The sequence below is a fragment of the Ixodes scapularis genome, unplaced genomic scaffold (genome assembly GCF_016920785.2).
Source record: "Ixodes scapularis isolate PalLabHiFi unplaced genomic scaffold, ASM1692078v2 PGA_scaffold6__148_contigs__length_123643588, whole genome shotgun sequence".
Lineage (NCBI taxonomy): Eukaryota > Metazoa > Arthropoda > Arachnida > Ixodida > Ixodidae > Ixodes > Ixodes scapularis.
This window is the reverse complement of record NW_024609881.1, coordinates 39,128,480-39,147,875: the sequence shown is the minus strand read 5'-3', so window position 1 is coordinate 39,147,875 and position 19,396 is coordinate 39,128,480. Positions and strand designations below refer to the sequence as shown.

Sequence of the window (19,396 nt, the reverse complement as noted above, 5' to 3'; positions counted from 1 at the left end):
CAACAATAAAAAATTTTCTAGCTAGTGCTGCGCGTCTTGGTTGTCTCGGTTCTTTGTTGGTCTATACCAAATTGTAATTGACAAAAAAGCTGCTTGAAGCTCTGTACTTTTTTCACCTATTACGTCCAAGCTGATTACATTTTTTTGTGAATATATTTTTTTACGTTACTAAGCCTCGCACACGAACGCCTGAGTGTGCGATGCAAAATTAAATGAGATACCCAGAAACCCGTTGCAGGTGCCCTGAAGTCGCTGACGCAAATTTTGAGGAATGTATTTGGAAAAGTATCTGGAGGGAGACCAAAAACATCGGGTTGTATTTGTATCTTGTACTTAAATGCTTTTTGGAAATTTAATTAGATTTGTAATTAAATACATTTTTTGCCGAAGTATTTTGTATATGTATTTCTATACATATTTGCACATATTTTGCCCATCCCTGGTCGCATCAAACGAATTCGTCAATTTCTCGATCGGGAATAAACGATTCTGGACGGCTATAGCTACTTACTTATGATGCCCGTACGGCCTTCAAATTGCCCGAAAATACAGCACTGCATGATACCCAGTGACGCAATTTGTCCCAAGATTGTTTATCGGGGATAGTTTTTTTTTTTTTTTGCAATGTAAAACAAATATATACTTAAAATAATTTTTAAAACACATTTGGATAGTGGCGAGTCTCCTAAAACTTTTGTATAAACGCTTGCACATAATGCAGTCTGTGTTATTCCCGTCCTTGCAGCGACATTGTAGGAATGGTACGACCTTATGCAGGTTTCAAATACGCGATTCTGCTTGCAATTTTATGTCTCCCTCTTTCTGTCTGATGCGTTTGCAACGCCGCGCAAATAGCGTTGTACCCGAAATCACCTGCCGAATCAAGCTAAAAACTACGTAAATATTTCTAGGGCAGTGCTGGGATATATGCATCAGTCTGCTTCAAAGCACGATTTAAAAAAAAAAAAAAAAGCGTACCACGCGTGTACCGCATGGGCGGCAAGAACCAGTTAATCAAACAGTCAACCAATCACTGTCACATATATCACGTTTACGGACTGAGGCTTGCGACAACATAAATCGAAACGCAACGCTCTTGTGGAGAGAAGTCACGCGCCTCACTACGTCGCGTTAATTGCATCACAATATATGGTGATTTTCTCTATGCCAGGTCATGCTAAAACAACATATAGCTCGTGGTTCTACACAGACAATGTGCTCTTCGCATTACTAAATTCACGCCTTTGAAATTACTGTTGAAGTAGAATCACGTACGGAAGCGTTAGGACAAAAAGAGGAGGGGGGAAGTGCGTCCCTTTTTGTCCGTCTCCTTTTGTCCTTTCGCTCCAGGGTTACCTTGTCCAATTAAAATAACGGTGCTAGCAAGTAGTTTCCAAAGAAACCTACCGTTGATATAGTATACTTGAGCACAGATCCTTGTATACTTTAGCTGGAATAACATTCATATTCAGACACTTTTCACGAAGTTCACACACAACGGAGCATGTTTAGGTTACCCATACTGAAAACCGATGGCAAACGCACGAACAAATGGGGACAGACACACACGTATCAACACATGGAAAATGACAAAAACACCAAGGTTAAGAAACGAAACAAACACAGAAAGGTATCTTTATTAGATCATTCTTTCCGTTTGTCATTTTTTAACCTACAGTCTCGGTTTTTGTCGTCATGTTCCGTATACACCAGCTCGTTTGCCCGCTTACATTCACTTGTCTGATCACGTTTTTTTTTCTTCTTTTTTTACTTCGACAAAAATTTGACTCGACGGTTGCTGAAGACGGAATAATAAATTCATTATCGGATATCCTTTGACGTTTGAATGAACATATGAATGTATGTCTAAAATACATATCATAAAAGGGACGACGATACATTAAAAAAAAAAAAAAATTAGTGTGATCTGGAGTTTCGGCATAAGATATTCGTTTGCGTGTAGTGGTGGTCCTTAACCTTGAAAGGTATGTCAAGTTTAGGATTACACGTGGCCGAAATAGCTCAGTTGGGAGAGCGTTAGACTGAAGATCTAAAGGTCCCTGGTTCGATCCCGGGTTTCGGCATCGCAGGCTTTGTTTTACACCAGATTACCTGAGAGGTTGGCCTAGATCATGTGTCGGGGGCAACTGTGAAATGCACACAGTTTTCGCAATTATCTTTTTCCTGCTTTATAATTTTCACCTACCGATGCGTCGGAGCGCATTCTGACCTGCGTAGAGTGGAAGCTTCAAGTTATTTATTCTTTTAGGTGAAATATATCATTTTTATATTATAAAAATAAAATTTATTTAACTGAAGTTAGTTTGGTGTTATTTAAATAAATGTAGTAAAAAATTGAAAAATATAAATTAATCTCTTTTATAAAAAAAAATAATGCAAAGAAAAATTATGGCAAATTAAGCCTGCTATATCGATGTTAAATTAACCACTTTTTCATTGATCCGCACCGTAAACGGATAAGAATTTATTCGTTTAGTAAAAAAAAAAAAGATTTATTACCTATACACCTTTCCAAAAAACGCTCCTAGGCCGCCGCCAGGTTGCTGATGCTGATGCGGCTGGCGCGACTCTCGCGCCCTCTATCAGCTAGAGATTTTCTGCCGCTCCCTGGGACTGTGAAGACCCGCTCAACGCGGTTCTCTACCTAAGTACGTTCTCTACCTACGTTTTAGCGGTTTTGCATTCGACGTTTTCTCGCCTCTCTTGACAGTTTCCACTTAATTTTTTTTATGCGTGCTGCGTACCCTTTTTGTGTTATCTTCCATCGTGAGAAATAAGGTTGGTAAGTGCCTGCCATTCAAGCTGTTCTGCTCGGCTCGACATTCACGGGAAACGAAGGAGGTGAAGGACGTCAAACGACCCTCGACGCGATTTTGCGAACATTGTTCTCCCCCCTCCCAGAGATAATCCGCGTAGAATCCTCAGTCATCTATAAAAATAGTTGTCCGGGTTGGGGTGAGAAACGGGTCAGTCGCGTTTGTTTCTTTGCCTCGGTGCGGTTGTGAAAAAAGGAAGCGCTCCCCAAAACGTGCCCCAAAAAGAAGTCATCTCGGATTCCGTCCGATCGTCAAGATGTGACTGTCGTCGACTGTGACTGTGTTATTTGAGATCTTTCTCAAATAAATTCTTTTCGGATAACGCCGCATCGTGTGGTACGTACGATATATTGTTCGAATGTTAACACTTTCTCAATTGTATGTCCGTGTCCTGTCCATCGGTAAACACGTTATTTGTGAGCGTGAAAAATGCATGCCTTTCGGCCCTCTTCTGTTGCAATTTATTTTTGTCGGCGAAGCGCTTTGTCGTTTCACATGCGGCGAATCCCGCGGTGCCGTCAAAACTTATCGTAAGAAAAAAAAACAAATAACTCGAATTATACATTCCAGTCGCATTCGTTCTGTCGCGCGCGTACCCAACAAAAATAGTTTTCATGTTTGTTTTTTTTGCTTTTTTTCTGTTTTTTTTTTAAATGTGGCACAATGCTTTCTCAATGTCCTCTGGAAAATACATGTGCCATGAAACACAAAATATACCGGGAAAAGACGAGAATTTAGCCGCCAGCAGCGTTTGAAACTGCGCCTACGCAAGCTGCGCCTATTGAAATCACAGTCCACTCGGTTAGGGTTAGGAGGGACGCCGGTGAGAGTCTAGCCTCAAACTCAGTGACTGGCTCGAAAACAGTTTGCTGCCCCTGGGGTCGAGTGTTTTTTGGAAAGGTGTATTTAGCGTTCTTATTTGCTTTTAAAGGGACCTTACTTTTCTTGTTTTATTTCTGATTCAGGAATTCAGGAATGATGTTCAAGATAGAAAGAACGCTCACAGTAATTTACTTAGAAGAGTGCAACTTATTGTGATACAGAAACTATCATATTAAACTCCAAATGCTAAGCAAACGAAAAAAAAATATTAGGGGGAGTTTTTTGTGCAAAAGGTTTGGTTTATATCAGTAGAGCAAAACCGGTGGCATTCAAATGAGGATTTAAATCGTTACATAAACCAACGTCTGAAACATTCACATATATCGAACCAATATTTCAGGACTCTAGTATATTTACAAGATTCTTGCACATCACGAGAAGTGCATGTGGGTGGCATGACGCACATTTAAAGCGCGACCCAAACACATTCGCTTTGGTATTCAAGGAGCACAGTAAAACTGCAGAGGTACTTGCCTTTCGAAGCGAAGTGACGGGAACATTTAATTATTATTTTTCACTTACCGATTCGTCGGAACGCATTCTCTCCAGGGCTACGAGTTAAGTGGAAGCTTCAAGTTATTTATTTTTTAGGTAAAATATATTATTTTCATATTAAATCAAATTTAATCAACTGAAGTTCGTTTGGTGGTATTTAAACAAAAGTAGTCAAGAAAAAAAAATTAGTCTTTTTGATGACGAAAACAGTGCAAACAAAAAAAAAATAGATTGCAGATTAAGCCTGTTAAAACGTTGTTGAATTAACCACTTTTTTTTTTTAGTGATCCGCACCATAAAAAGTAGGAATTCATTCATTTAGGAAAAAAAAAAAAAAAAAAAAACTTCATTGCCTTTTTAGCGTTCTCATTTGCTTTTAGAGGGACCTGACTTTTATTGTTTTTATTTCTGATTCAGGAAATCAGGAATGAAGTTCGACATAGAAAGAACGCTCACTGTGATTTGCTCAGAAGAGTGCAACTTATTGTGACACAGAAAATATTATAGGGAACACCAAATGCTAAACAAACGAAAAAAAAAAATAGTGGAGGGAGTTTTTTGTGCAAAAGGTTCGGTTTAAATCAGTATAGCAAAACCGGTGCTGTTCAAATGAGGATTTAAATCATTATATAAATCATTATTTTAAAATATCCACATCTATGGAACCAATATTTGCAGGACTCTAGTAGACTTACTAGATTTATGCACATCACGGGTAAACACACACACAAATAAATGATCTGCCGAAACCCGGGATCGAACCAGGGACCTTTAGATCTTCAGTCTAACGCTCTCCCACCTGAGCTATTTCGGCTTTTTTTTTTTTTTTTCTTTATTATATGGTAGTTACAGCAAAATCCATGTCATTCTAACAGCGCTGTACAGCTCTATTGCACAGCGTATTTAAAATCACGCATTTCGAGGAGTGATTTTAAAATACTAGTCCACTCCGGTTCAGGTTCAGAGTTCAAATACACACTCTGTACTTGTTTTACAAGGCTGAAGAAATATATCCGCACTTCTTTTGCGTCGAGGTGAACATGTCGAACAGCCATACGTGACCTCCAAATGCTGCACAAAGCTAACAACATAATAATGTCATAATGAACTTCATTATCATTATCCACACTAAGGAAACGTATCCCTGTTAGGGTTACAGGTAGTTCTTTCTTTAAAGTGCGTTGCACTACATCCCAAAAAAATCCCGCGTCCTAACAAAAAATAAACACATGTTCAATAGTCTCAGGTTTTTTTTTTACATAGAAGGCAATTTACCGACCATGGCAGATAGATCCCTCCTTCTTTAAGCCAAACTTAACCGGCAAGGTATTCGTGTGTAATTTATAAAAGAAAGCCTTTAAGGGATACTGAATCGAAACTTAAAATATACAGGAAACACCTAGAGATAAGTCAAATGGAATCAGATTAACCTGTAATTGATAATCGCATAGTCATATTTCAAGCGAATGGCTGTATTTTTCGTTCTAAATGCCTGGATTTCGGCAAGCGCTTCAAAATCAGCCGTCGAAGAGCGCGATGTATCTCGGGAAATCCGGCGCGGTCTCGACGTCATCATGCCTCCGAGGGCCAAGCGTACCGTAGTTACGAGTCTTGCCACTTGGTGGCGTCAGCGTGTTACAATCTCGCACAGTCGGAGTACCCGAGGGCTGTAGTAGCATACTGCGGAGCCGGCGGAGCGGCTTCGAGTGAAATGGTCGCCGGCCAACGCGACGAGAGTGGTGGGTAGATGACATTAATGAGGACAAAGATGCCGCCACGCCGCTACATCACCAGGCCATGATGACCGAGAAGCGATTCTGCCTAGAGTCGTATTTGTACGACACGTCTGTCTTGTCTTCGTCGTCCTCAACAGGTAACAGAGCTTATTCACAAAACGATCTTACAGCAAAACCTAAGAAAAGTGCCGTATTCACGAAGCGAAATTATCGCAAGTTTTTCGCACGATGAGATCCTACGACCACGCCTACGACAGCTACAAAGCTTCTACGCACTCTTTATATTCAAATTTACATCGCCGGCTACATCGCTCGCTTACGTCGTCGGAACGACCAACGTGCATTTCTATGTGCTCGCTGTGCACACCCCACGAGAGAAAAGAAGAAAAAAAAAAGTAATTAAAACTGAACGCCGCAGCGGAGACAAACGCTAGAACCACGGATACCTGAAAAAGCTGCAACGACAAGGACCCACCGACCAAGCGACCACCACAGACGCTAGGCTTAGCAAAACACTTCGACGATCCGGGGCAAGACCATCTGCACACGATCGGCTGGCTTGATACAGGCGGCTATGACTTGATGAATGGAATACGCCCACGCGACCTCTGTGGACCCTCCTCGAATGAATAGTTTGAACCCTGACCTCTAATTTGGGGTAAGAAGGCCAGTCTTTCCCCTCGTCGTACCTAGCTTGTTTTCAAATACAGCGGTGACGAACGATCTCGTCGAGGAGGGACACTCTCCTCGATTCAATCTCCTTTCTTTTTGCGTGTGTGTGTTATAGAGCTCAAATAAATGCCATATGAATTGCCTTCGCAACTTGGGTACGTACACTTTTTTTAGATGTCCATTTTATTTCCACATGATACGTTAGAGGAGCTTTTGGGAGCGACTCAATGCCGGTCCAGTCTTTCTCTGCCGAGCGTCTCGTCAGCATCGAGTTGCGATTGTCTAGCATACCTCGGCAAACCTCACTCATGAGGGCCCTCACTCACCCTCACTCACCCTCATCTCCACAGGTGAGGTGAGTGTGAGTGAGTTTCTGAACCAGGAAAATTCATGAGTGTGAGGGTGAGTGAGGGCCGTGAGGGCCGTGAGGGCCGTGAGGGCCGTGAGGGCTGTGAGGGCGGTGAGGGCCGTGAGGGCGATGAGGGCCGTGAGGGCCCTGAGGACGGTGAGGGTCATGAGGGCCATGAGGGCGGTGAGGGCGGTAAGGGGTATGAGGGCCATGAGTGCGTGAGGGGCGTGAGGGCGGTGAGTGGCGTGAGGGCCATGAGTGCGTGAGTGGTGTGAGGGCGGTGAGTGCGTGAGGGGTGTGAGGGCCATGAGTGCGTGAGGGCAGTGAGTGGCATGAGAAGCGTGAGGGCCGTGAGGACGCTGAGTGCATGAGGTGGTGTGAGGGCCGTGAGGGCGGTGAGTGCGGGAGGCCCCCTTCAGATCGAGCATCTTTCTCAGCAATTTTGGTGTTAATGGCGGGTTGTTCTCTCGCTTTCCCTAGATCGACACGAATTGCTGAGAACGGGTCAGGCTCGAAATAAGCAAGCAACTGGGAGCAATTCGAATACGTTTGAAGCGGCAGCATCTAATCAGGGACGCAAAATTTTCACGTGATACCTCGTGCCAGTGATGATGACACCGAAAGACTTGGTTCTCGTTTCAAATCGATCGTTTTTTGGAAATGAACTGTTTCAGAAAGGTGCATTAGTGTTCTTAACAAGATTTAAATGCATAAAAACGCGTTTATAACGCGTAATTGTGTCTAAATAGTGCAAGAAAAATAAAATTTTATGATGACGATGGCAAATTGCAGCAATTGGTTGCTGCGTGTGATCGCGGGCGGCGCGTGTTGCTGGTGTTGCGACGTAAAGTTTCTGGGCGAAACCCCATCTGAACCTGGCATGAGTGGCGTGAGGGCCATGAGTGCGTGAGGGCGGTGAGTGGCGTGAGGGCGGTGAGTGGCGTGAGGGCGGTGAGTGGCGTGAGGGCCGTGAGGGCGGTGAGGGCCGTGAGGGCGGTGAGGGCCGTGAGGGCGGTGAGGGCCGCGAGGGCGGTGAGGGCCGTGAGGACGGTGAGGTCTATGAGTGCGTGAGGGCCGTGAGGGCGGTGAGGGCGGTGAGGGCGGTGAGGGCGGTGAGGGCAGTGAGGGCGGTGAGTGGCGTGAGGGCGGTGAGTGGCGTGAGGGCCATGAGTGAGTGAGGGGCGTGAGGGGAGTGAGGGCGGTGAGGGGCGTGAGGGGCGTGAGGTTCAGTGAGGGTGAGTGAAGTGCTGAAGGTGAGTGTGACTGTGAGGGTGAAGGTGAGTGAGGGGCTGAAGGTAAGTGTAGCTGTGAGGGTGAGGGTGAGTGAGGGGCTTAGGTGAGTGTGGCCGTGAGGGTGAGGGTGAGTGAAGGCGACCTAAAATGCCGACCTCTGTTGTCTAGAGGCCCAGCGGTTCATAAAATCGGTTGTAAATGACCGTTCCCGAAGCGGTTACTAAGAACGTAACGCCAGTGCGGTTCTGCTCCCAGTGCGAACAGGTATTTACGTGGATCTCGCTGACACTCTTTTACTTCAAACTTATCTTCCTGGACGTTGGCTCCCTCCCGCATCACCGAAAAGCGCCGCAGGGATTTGTTTACATGCGCGCCGCTTTGCAGAGCCGTACGGACCGTCGCCTTTCAGCCACGACGGTAGTTGTGTCGACTTCTTAGCGATCGAGTTCGTTATCAGTTGCGGTCGACGAAGGCGGCTATCTCCTGATCAGGAAAGGTGGGCATGCGGGCCCGTTTAAACGGACATTTCGTAGCGTGAATATTATATCGCACGTACACAATCTCCAAACCACCCCAAAGAAGCGTTGCCGAAAAGGCCACCCGGTACTAAAACGAACGGTGGCCAACTCTGCTGTTGCTTTCTTCACCAAACAGCCTCGGTACTACGTTCAGGCCTAAGTAATGCCTATGAGCGTCCGTACTTCCCGTTGTGGCGCTGCTGTTACGGGCATGTTGTCGTCACGACATTCCATCGAAGCTTCACAGACATCCACGAGGTGGTTTTTGGTTATCGTTTTATTCAGTTTAAAATTCGTTTTCTCGCGTTATCCTATGGAATATTGGTATCGTTGAAGTTTTTTTTTAACCATCTTTATGTTCAAGCAAAGAGATGGGCTCTAAAATTTGGTTTCCGTACCCCTTTAACAGCCGCGGGAACACACATCCTTTTTACACGTCTAAGCACATCCTGGCCACGTTGGGACACACCTCGATACAAGGGCATGGGGAAAACACTCACAACTAAATCGCGATAGAGCTCTTTTTTACTGACATCACAAAAATAATTCAAATAAAAACGTCCTGTCAAAAACCCCATCGTGTCAACAACCTCTTTCAAAAAACCCGTGATTCTTGTTGGCTCGCCGCCATGAGAAGAAACAAGAAAAAATGGAAAATGTGGCGACACTTTTGTTTGAATCAGTGTGCGAATGAACGGGTGCTCTTGGTCTCTCAAAAAAAAGAAGCGTGACACAAGCTGCTTGAAAAAAAGGTGGGAAAGCCCCACGTCACCGTTACAAACTGGATGAAAAAGATTGTCTCGTCTCATCGGCTCATACTTCGAGCTCCAAATAAACGTGGCAAAAATTCGATAAAATTTTTGGACATTAGTTCGCGCACAATGGATGACCTGAAGAACATACAAGAGCTTCGCAGTAAGAAAAACGTTACAAACAGTCGCTCGCACAAAAATGGACAGCTCGCGTTGCTTCCAACGAGAAGCACGTCTGTCCAGGTCGGTAGCGGCACCCGACCAGTACGTTTGGCTATTCCGGAAACTTTGCAATGGTACCCCGAGGTACTTGCACGGCACAGTGTCCCAGTATACACCCTCAAATTCTGAGGGTGTAGTGGCCCAAGCGCCATGCTAGAAATCACGGCACTTCTCCCAGTTTATAACAGCACGAGTAGCGCGGCAAAACCTTTTAGCCAAAGTTATGACTTCGGTGACGCTTTCTTTGTCCCTACAATAAGCAGAAATGTCATCGGCGTAACTCACTATTTTTACTTCTGCATTATAAAATTGGAAAGCTCGGACACGTTGACTATTTTTTTACGCTGAAAACAAAAAAGCTCTAAATACAAATTAAAGAAAAGGGGAGACATAAGGCAACCTTTTCGTACCGACTCTCGCACGTTAATAACAGAACTGAGCTCTTTGTTCACTATAAGCCTTGTTGTACAGTCCTTATAGGCCATCTTTACACCTTTTTGGAAGGCGTCACCTACATTGACATGACTCAAAACATCAAAGAGTACATCATGGCTGACACGGTCGAATGCCTTATCTAGATCTATCTGTAGCACTGCAACCTGCGCGGTGCACTCTCAAGAAAAAAGGGTGTCAAAAGGTGTATTCATACACCCTTTGTCCCATATAATACACCCAAAACTTCAATTCGACGTACAGCGCCCTACAGTCGAACAGACGGCCCAATATTTCACGAGGTGCTTGATAGCTGTGTGGTACAACTTATTAAAATAGCTAATGTACGTTTTACTTACCACAACAAAAATAATCGGGGTTTTCTTGGCACTACTGTAAACACTCGGTGTTTTCTTTAAGTGGTGTTTGATGCGTACTTTAGCTATTTAAAATGTTGTACCACACAGCTATCAAGCCCCTCGTAAAATTTCGGGCCGTCTGTTCGACTGTAGGGCACTGTACGTCGAACTGAAGTTTGGGAGTGTATTATATGGGACAATGGGTGTAACGATACACCTCTTGACACCCTTTTTTCTTGAGAGTGTGCTGTCACTGCAGGCCTCCAGGACGCTACGAGCCACATGCACATTTGTCAAGATAGTCCTCCCCTGTATCCCACACGTTTGATGCTCACTTATTATCTCACATGCGACACCTTGAAAGCGACGCGCCAGGATGTTCGCGAAGATCTTGTCGGTATTTCATAATCGGTATTGCATAACGTTATTGGGCGATAACCGGTGACGCTGCGCAGTTTCACGGTGCCATCAGATTTCGGTATCAGGACAGTGTAGACACGAGAAAACGAAAAGGGCAAACATTCTCTTTCATAGGCAGTATGAATGACGTTCAAAAAACACACTAGCTATTAGGCTCTTAAATTTTTTGTAAACTTCTACACCCAATCCTTCCGGTCTCGCGCGTCTTAAAGTTCGGCAGGTCGTCGATTGCGCGCTCCACTTCTTGGATCGTAATTTCTTGTTCAAGCTTTTTGCGTTCATCATTCGATAGCCTTGGCAGTTTTTCTAAAAGCTGGGCATAAATGCCCTTGTGCTTTGTTAGCAAAAAGCTGTGCGTAATGCTTGAGGAAGGCCTGTGCTATTTTCTCGGGATCCGTAGTAATCATTTGCTCGAATTTAATTTCGGCTGTTTCGTTCCGAACTGCGTAAAGCTTCTCGTCTGCCAAGGCACGCTTAGTGGACTGCTCGCCCATCATGTATTTTTCTGCACGGGCGCGCCCTACTGCACCACGATAGCGCTCGCGGTGGAGCTGATCTAATTTTTCTGTGACATACTCCACGTCTTTTACCCCATTACCGGGTCTTTCGCACTCTGCTTTACACAGCTCTATCAAGTCCTTATTCAAACAGCGTTCCTCAGACCGGGCGTTGTACAAAATAATTGACGACCTCTCAATAGCAATTGCCTTGATTTCTTGTTTTGCCAGTTCCCATTTATCAAAAATGTCCCCTCCCGGCTCTTTAAAAATATCTTTCAAAAACTGTTCTGCGTTTTTTTTTTTTTTTTTTTTTTTTCAAAAACGTTGTCTTTCAGAAGCTTTATGTTTAGTTTCCATAGGTTCCAATTAAACTTTTTTTTTTCAGGTGATCTGTCGCCTATCGTCGCGATAACCAGACTGTGATCTGAGAAAAAGACTGGAGTGACACGGTACTTTAATAAATGGTCTGCTAGAGGGGCAGAAACATACAGCCTGTCCAAACGCGCACCGGACGACGCTTGAAAATGGGTAAAGCGCATTTCCTTCTTCGCGTTTCTTACAGTGTCCGCATCAACCAAGTCAAAATCCTCCAACATTTCGTCCAAAAGTAGTTCACCTTATTAGCGTTCCGTCATATTGGCGATCTCTGCTTTTTTTAACAACGTTTCAGACCCACTAAGCAGAATACTGCTAAAAATTAAATTAAATTAAAGTGACGCGTATTCTCTACGCAGATGATGAACCTGTGTGTCAAGCGCACAGTGAAGTAGGTGTTCATTGGCCGTTTTGTGGACACGGGCGCTCGTGATTGCTTTGATTCAGGAAAGCAAAGTAAAGAAAGTTAACCACACTTTGATGTTTCAAGTCATTTAAAAAGCAAAAAGCACCATTTCACTAATTCACTACCTAAGTGATAGATTCGGCAGGAGTTTCAATTGCGCCGTATTGAAGATATTTTATTTCTCTCCAAATACGCCGACGATATAAAAATATCGAAGATTTTCCCTAGGAATTATTTTAAGTCGCTATCGCGGCTGGGGTTGTCAAGGGTCTTTTTTGGCTTGGTTCACTCTTTTCTAAAAAAATAGAGGACGAGAGGTCAGACCGTTGACGGCGGTGAATAACAAAACACACCTCTCCCTGTGGAGCCGGGACTTCTGTGAGAGGACGCTCTGTTGAGTTACTGCATTATTGAGAGGGCAACGAGGATTACTTTGCCGAGTGGTTCGGCGATTCTTCACACACGCCTTTGTTTGAGAAAAGTTTAATCTAGCTACATGCCACAAAATGCGGCGGAAACTCATAAGTAGGAACTGGTGAAATAGCGCCAAAATGTGCCGCGAAGATAACAAAGTTTCGACGATTGGCGATTCAACCTGGATCTTCCGCAGAATTCCAACAACAAAGCGTCAGTTATTGATTTGGGTTTTCCTTGGCGAGACTTCAACCTATGTTCGTTAAAATGCAAATAAATGTCTGAAAAAAAAATGAGAGACAATCACAACTCCCTGTAGTGCCGTATTAGAGCGCAGCTCTTGAGGAGGACGAGGGGCGGGTAGTGAGGGAAGCATACGCCTCTCCTCTTCCTCCCTCTTCCCCTCCTTCTCCCTCCTGTTCCTCCTCCTCGCTCCTCTTCTCTCGTCCCATAATGCAACGCGCGGGCCTTTCGTGACGTCACTCGTGACCGCACGGTTACGTCATTATGGGAAACGTCCCGTAATGCAACGCGCGGGTCGCGAGTGGGACCCGCGCTTTGCATTACGGGACGTTTTCCATAATGGAACACGCGGGACCCTCGTGACGTCACTCGTTACGTCACTGTGACGTCAGTATGGGAAACATTCCAAGATGCAACGCGCGGGTTACGGGTGAGACCCTCGCGTTGCATTATGGGACGTTTCCCATAATGCAACACCCGGTTACGCCGACGGAGACGGCGACGCCGCTCAAGCCGGATATGGGCGCCTAAGAGCTCAGCTCCAAAAAAGGTGGCAACCTTTTCCTCAAAGAACGTACCCGTGGTCATGGCTACTCTCGAAAATCAAACCAAACTGGCTGCCCAAAGTACATAACAGTTTTCTGCCAGCGGTTTTCAAGGATAATCAGCGAAGGCGCCCGAGATCCGACTAGGAGAATTCATCTGCATCATGACAAAACGTTCCCACTCTGTCAATATCGCACTCACCTTCCTCTAACGCACTCCAGTAAAGTTGATCACCACTCTTCTCTAAAATTAACAGGTCGCATCAAACGAATTCGTCAATTTCTCGATCGCTAAAAAACGATTCTGGACGACGATAGCTACTTACTGATGATGCCCGTACGATTTTTCGATTGGGCGAAAATACAGCACTGCATGATACCCAGTGCCGCAATTTGTCCCAAGGTTGTTTATTAACAACCAGGTTGTTCTTTGCAATGTCAAAAGGAAAAAAAAAATACTTAAATTAATTTTTAAAACATATTTTGATTAGTGGCGAGTCTCTCAAATCTTTTGTATAAATGCTTGCACATAATGCAATCTGTGTTTTTGCCGTCTTTGCAGCGATATTGTAGGAATGGTACGACCTTATGCAGGTTTCAAATACGCGATTCTGCTTGCAATTTTATGTGTCCTTCTTTCTGTCTGATGCGTTTGCAACGCCGCACAAAGAGCGTTGTATCCGAGATCTCGAGCCGAATCAAGCTAAATACTACGTAAAAAGTGTTAGGGCAGTGCTGCCATATTTGCTTAAGTCTGCTTCAAAACACGATTTAAAAAAAAAATTGTGCCACGCGTATACCGCATGGGTGGTAAGAACCAGTTATGCAGACAGTCAACTAATCACTGTCACATATATCACGTTGACGAACTGAGGCTTGCGACAACATAAATCAAAACGCAACGCTCTTGTGGAAAGAAGTCAAGCAATTCACCACGTCGCTTTAATTGCATCATGATATATTGTGATTTTCGCTACGCCAGGTCATGCATGTGCTCTTCGCATTACTAAATTCTCGCATTTGAAAGCGCTGTTGAAGGAGTATCCCGTACTGAAGCGTGAGGGCAAAAAGAGAAGGGGGGACGTGCGTCCCTTTTTGTCCGCTTCCTTTTGTCCTTTCGCTCCAGGGTTACCTTGTCAAATCAAAATAACGGTACTAGCAAGTAGTGGCCAAAGAAGCCTACCCCTGCTGTCGTAGATTTTGCCCCAGATCCTTGTATATTTTAGCTGGAATAACCTTTATACTGAGACACTTTTCACAACGTTCACACACAAGGGAGCTCGTTTAGGTTACCCATACTGAAAACCGAAGGCAAACAGACGAAAAAATGGGGACACACGCATATCAACACATGGGAAATGACAAAAACCACAAGACTTCAGGTAAAAAAGCGAAGCAAACACAGAAATGTATCTTTATTAGATCATTCTTTTGCTTTTGTCCTTTTTTCACCTACATTCTCGGTATTTGTTGTCATGTTCCGTATACACCAGCTCGTTTGCACACTGACATTCACTTGTCTGATCACGTTCTTTTTTTTTTGTTTACTACGAGAAAACTGACTCAACGACAGTAGCTGAAGACGGAATGATAATTTTATTATCGGATATCCTTTAACGTTTGAATTAACATACGAAGGTATGTCTAAAAGAGGTATCCTAAAAGGGGCGACTAAATATTAAAAAAAAAAAAAAATGCGATCGGGAGTTTCGGCATAAGATGTTCGTTTGCGTGTAGTCGCGATCCCTAACCTTGAAAGTTATGTCACGTTTAGGGTTACACGTGGCCGAAATAGCTCAGTTGGGAGAGCGTTAGACCGAAGATCTAAAGGTCCCTGGTTCGATCCCGGGTTTCGGCATCGCAGGCTTTGTTTTACACCTTATTACCTGAGAGGTTGGCCCAAGATCATGTGTGGGGGCAACTGTGAAATGCACACAGATCAGCAATTTTTCAATTATCTTTTTCCTGCTTTATAATTTTTCACTTACCGATGCGTCGGAGGGCATTTTGTCCTACGTAGAGTGGAAGCTTCAAGTTATTTATTCTTTTAGGTGAAATATGTCCTTTTTTATATTATAAAAATCAAATATAATTAACGGAAGTTAGCTTGGTGTTATTTAAATAAATGTAGTAAAAAATTTAGAAATATAAATCAGTCTCTTTTATCACAAAAACAATGCAAAGACAAATTATGTCAAATTAAGCCTGCTATATCATTGTTAAATTAGCCACTTTTTCATTGATCCGCACCGTAAACGGATAAGAATTTATTAATTTAGTAAAAATAAGATTTTTTATTTATTTAGCGTTCTTATTTGCTTGAAAAGGGACCTTACTTTTCTTGTTTTATTTCTGATACAGGAATTCAGGAATGATGTTCAAGATAGAAAGAACGCTCACAGTAATTTGCTCAGAAGACTGCAACTTATTGTGATACAGTAACTATCATATTGAACTCCAAATGCTAAGCAAACGGAAAAAAATATTAGGGGGAGTTTTTTGTGCAAAAGTATAGCAAAACCGGTGGCATTCAAATGAGGATTTAAATCGTTACATAAACCAATATCTAAAACATACACATCTATCGAACCAATATTTCAGGACTCTAGTATATTTACAAGATTGTTGCTGATCACGGGTAAACAAACACAAAGAAAACATGATCTGCCGAAACCCGGGATCGAACCAGGGACCTTTAGATCTTCAGTCTAACGCTCTCCCAACTGAGTTATTTCGGCCAGTGAGTAAAGCATATTGCCGCGCGCAGAATCACGGACTTCTAAAAGGCTCTCGATTACTCTCGCTCCGAACATAACTTCTATCGTTTGTCTCAGCTTTTGTTGTTCTAGAAAGTGCGTGTTCATTCTCGCCCCGAACGCGCTACGCTCAAAGGTTCTCCGCCGAATCTTCGAGATAGTGACGCACTCTAGATAAGAGACCGCCCGCGGCCCTGTCGAGTCACTTTCGCCCCAGCGTTCGACTCTGCCGACACGCCGACTTCGACGTCCGCGACGCTCTGCTTTCTTCTGTTTCTTTCTTTATTTCTGGGCACACGTTCGCCCGATTAAACGTTTAGTTTACTCATTTATTTGCCACCTCATCATTTGTCATTCGTGACAATATACCACTGCATTCTACCAGCTAGGTGATATGAGTGAGACGTAGTTTTTCATCATGAACGAGCCACGGTACAAAACAACGGTATGCGGGCGTCTGCCGATGGCCGGTGAAAAGCGACAGAAAGAAGTAAATTAGTGATAAACAAAATAAAGAGGCCGTTCTTACAACATTTTTGTTCTTGTTTTTTGTTGTTGTTTTTAAGTATGGCATCCGCGAGCAGTGCTTGTGAGTGTCATGACGCACATTTAAAACGCGACCCAAACACATTCGCTTTGGTATTCAAGGAGCACAGTAAAACTGGAGGTACTTGCCTTTCGCAGCGAAATGACGGGAACATACCTGAACAAACTTGATTCGAGCCGAACGCCCGATTGGCTCTACCCAAATGAATTGCAAAATCTTACCTCTGCACTAATCTTCTACGTATTGGAAGCAGGGTTGCCGCCATGACGGCTGCACAATTGACAGGGCCATGGGGCCTCCTTTGCGGAAACCACTCTGTTTAGTGAGCATCAGGAGCGCAAACGAACAAAGCAAGACAAATCAAGCAACATAGTTCATGTTCGACGATAGGCTTAGGCCGGTTCCGCTACGAAATCGAGCAACCGCACAGAGCTTCCGTAGACGTGTATTTACGATAGGTATTTTCTGCGAACTAGGTCGGTTGAGTTCTTCCTTCAAGCAGTTCGGTGAACGCAGAACGACTCGCCCTCATTAAGATACACGAGCTCAACTAGAGCAGATCGTTGAGTACGCCTCAAACGCCGGCAACCACATTTCTTATCGTTTAACACCAAAGCGTAAAAGGCAATATCAGGATACTAGTAAAAAAATAAAGGGCATCTTGATTATTCGGCTTTCAAAAAAAATATAGTTTCGACGAAATACTAGTAAGGCAAGGAGAAACAATCGTAAAACGAATATTTCATACGTCAATCATCTCTCCAACCAATAAGCGAGGAGACATGCTGCTTAGCTAGCTAAGCATATTTTGGGTTTGGTGGGCCTAGTGCCAGGCTACCCCCCGATCCCCTTCCCCTCCCCCTACATTTCGCCTCACGACATAAATATTCCCAAGCATTTTTTTCTTCTGTAAAAACAAAAATAAATGTTTGTTTTTTGTTTTGTTTTTTACCTTCGCCCAAGAAAAGGGATAATTTTTTATCTGTATTTGAGTGTCCCTTTAAAGGGGCCCTCCAATCATATTTAAGCGTCTGCCTTTTTTTGCGGTTTCCACCTCTCTTGTGGTTCGGGCAAAGCAGCGTGTAAAAAGAGAGTAATTAAATATCAGTGCGCAATATTTTAACCGGACGACGCGGAAACCTGCCCTACCGACGAGGGCGACCCGCGGTACCGAAAGCGCGCAAAATGTGACGTATTTGGTCCTGGGCTTACTAGTGTTCAGAGCCGCTAAATGCACCTTTTTGATTGAAATAGAAAATATAAGTGCCGCGATCCGTTTCAATTATTTATAAAAGTAGTTTTTGTTCAGTATTTTAGATCAGAAAAAAAAACAAAAAAAAACGAATGCAGTTTATAAAGTACAGAAACAAGAAATGAGCCGTGGACATACCCGCCACTAAGCGGTGGAAAAGGCGGCGCATACTAGAAAGGAGTAGTAGGATCAGGCGCCGACACAGAAAAGTCTCGGATGTACGCGGCGGCGCTGCGGTCGTATGGACAGGAGGGACCGGCTCCGAGCGTTCCGAAGGCCTTCGGCGAGAAACTTTGTCTTGCGGTTTGGCCATTTCGCGGTATGGCAGCGCGAAGTGGCTCCAATTCCGAACGGATCTTTACCCCTTGTTTGCTGTCGTTTGTGGCCAATGAAGTGCCATGCCGAATTAGTGTTTAATGGCGCAGGAAAAGCAATAAAATCCGCTCTTGGCTGTCCGCTTCGTACAGTGTAGCCAGAACATGCTTTAGTGGCGCCCTTTCGCGCCGTCAAAACGGAGTGCGGCAGCCGTGAGCGCTCGATGAGTTCACTACCCCTGCTCTAGTTCACGGTCACTCAAGCAACCAAGGGCGTCATCAGGGAGGTTATTTTTTGCTTGTCTTTGTAATTCTAATTTTCCTATATCTTTTAAAATAAAGCAAATTTCGAGAAAAGAAAAGTTTCACGAAGTTACTAAGTTCAGTGCGCTCGGGTTTGGTGTAAATTAAAAACCAGTAAAAAAGTCCCTGCAAGTCCCTTTTAAGGACTATACATTCTCTAAGGTTATCCAGAGTGCCGGCCGACTGCGATTGGTCAGTGCAGCGCGTGACCTCATGTTTCCTCTCCGGCCTGGAATGTTTTTTTCGGAAGTTTGAGCTACTAGAACATAGCGCGTAACCACATTCTTGCGACCCCCAATATCTCCGACCTACAGCATTTTTGAAAAAATTTGTAGAATTTGAAGAGTAAAACTGTTTGCACATTTTCGTGAATTGTTAATGCCACGTTTACACCCTCACAAGGGCGGGAAAAATAGTACGTTGGCTGGAAAATTATTACGGTGATTATTTGTTTTTTAACTGCGAAAGCATTAATTTTTTTATAGAGCGAGGCCGTCGCTGACTGTAGCCGCTGTCGGTAGCCTTTGCCTTAGCAGCAAAAACGGCACCTGAATTCCTGTTGGCCAAGCGCACAGCCACGCAGATGCTTTGCCGCGGAAGCCGGCGGGGCGATCCATGTCAAAGCGGATGCGCCTTAAAAATACTGTATTTACTATTTACTCGATTCTAAACACATTTTTTTCACACCCGCGATGTTTATAGAAGGGGGGGGGGGGGGGGTGCTTACATTCGGAACATGCCCCGAAAATACAAAATTTGCACAAGAAATGTGAATTTATTATAATGAAAATGAAAGAATAACTGTTCTAAAGGAAATAAATAAAGTAAAGACTG

At 44.0% G+C, this 19,396-nt stretch overlaps 4 non-coding genes across 4 annotated transcripts; 2 read left to right on the top strand and 2 right to left on the bottom strand.

The window, feature by feature from the left end:
• Positions 1-2,011: 2,011 nt before the first annotated feature.
• On the top strand, positions 2,012-2,084 carry Trnaf-gaa. Its single transcript has one exon. It is a non-coding gene; the product is annotated as a tRNA-Phe (tRNA).
• A 2,871-nt stretch (positions 2,085-4,955) lies between these two features.
• Trnaf-gaa lies at positions 4,956-5,028 on the bottom strand. Its single transcript has one exon. It is a non-coding gene; the product is annotated as a tRNA-Phe (tRNA).
• A 10,147-nt stretch (positions 5,029-15,175) lies between these two features.
• Trnaf-gaa lies at positions 15,176-15,248 on the top strand. Its single transcript has one exon. It is a non-coding gene; the product is annotated as a tRNA-Phe (tRNA).
• Positions 15,249-16,055: 807 nt separating this feature from the next.
• Positions 16,056-16,128, bottom strand: Trnaf-gaa. The gene has a single exon. It is a non-coding gene; the product is annotated as a tRNA-Phe (tRNA).
• Between the last annotated feature and the right edge of the window lie 3,268 nt (positions 16,129-19,396).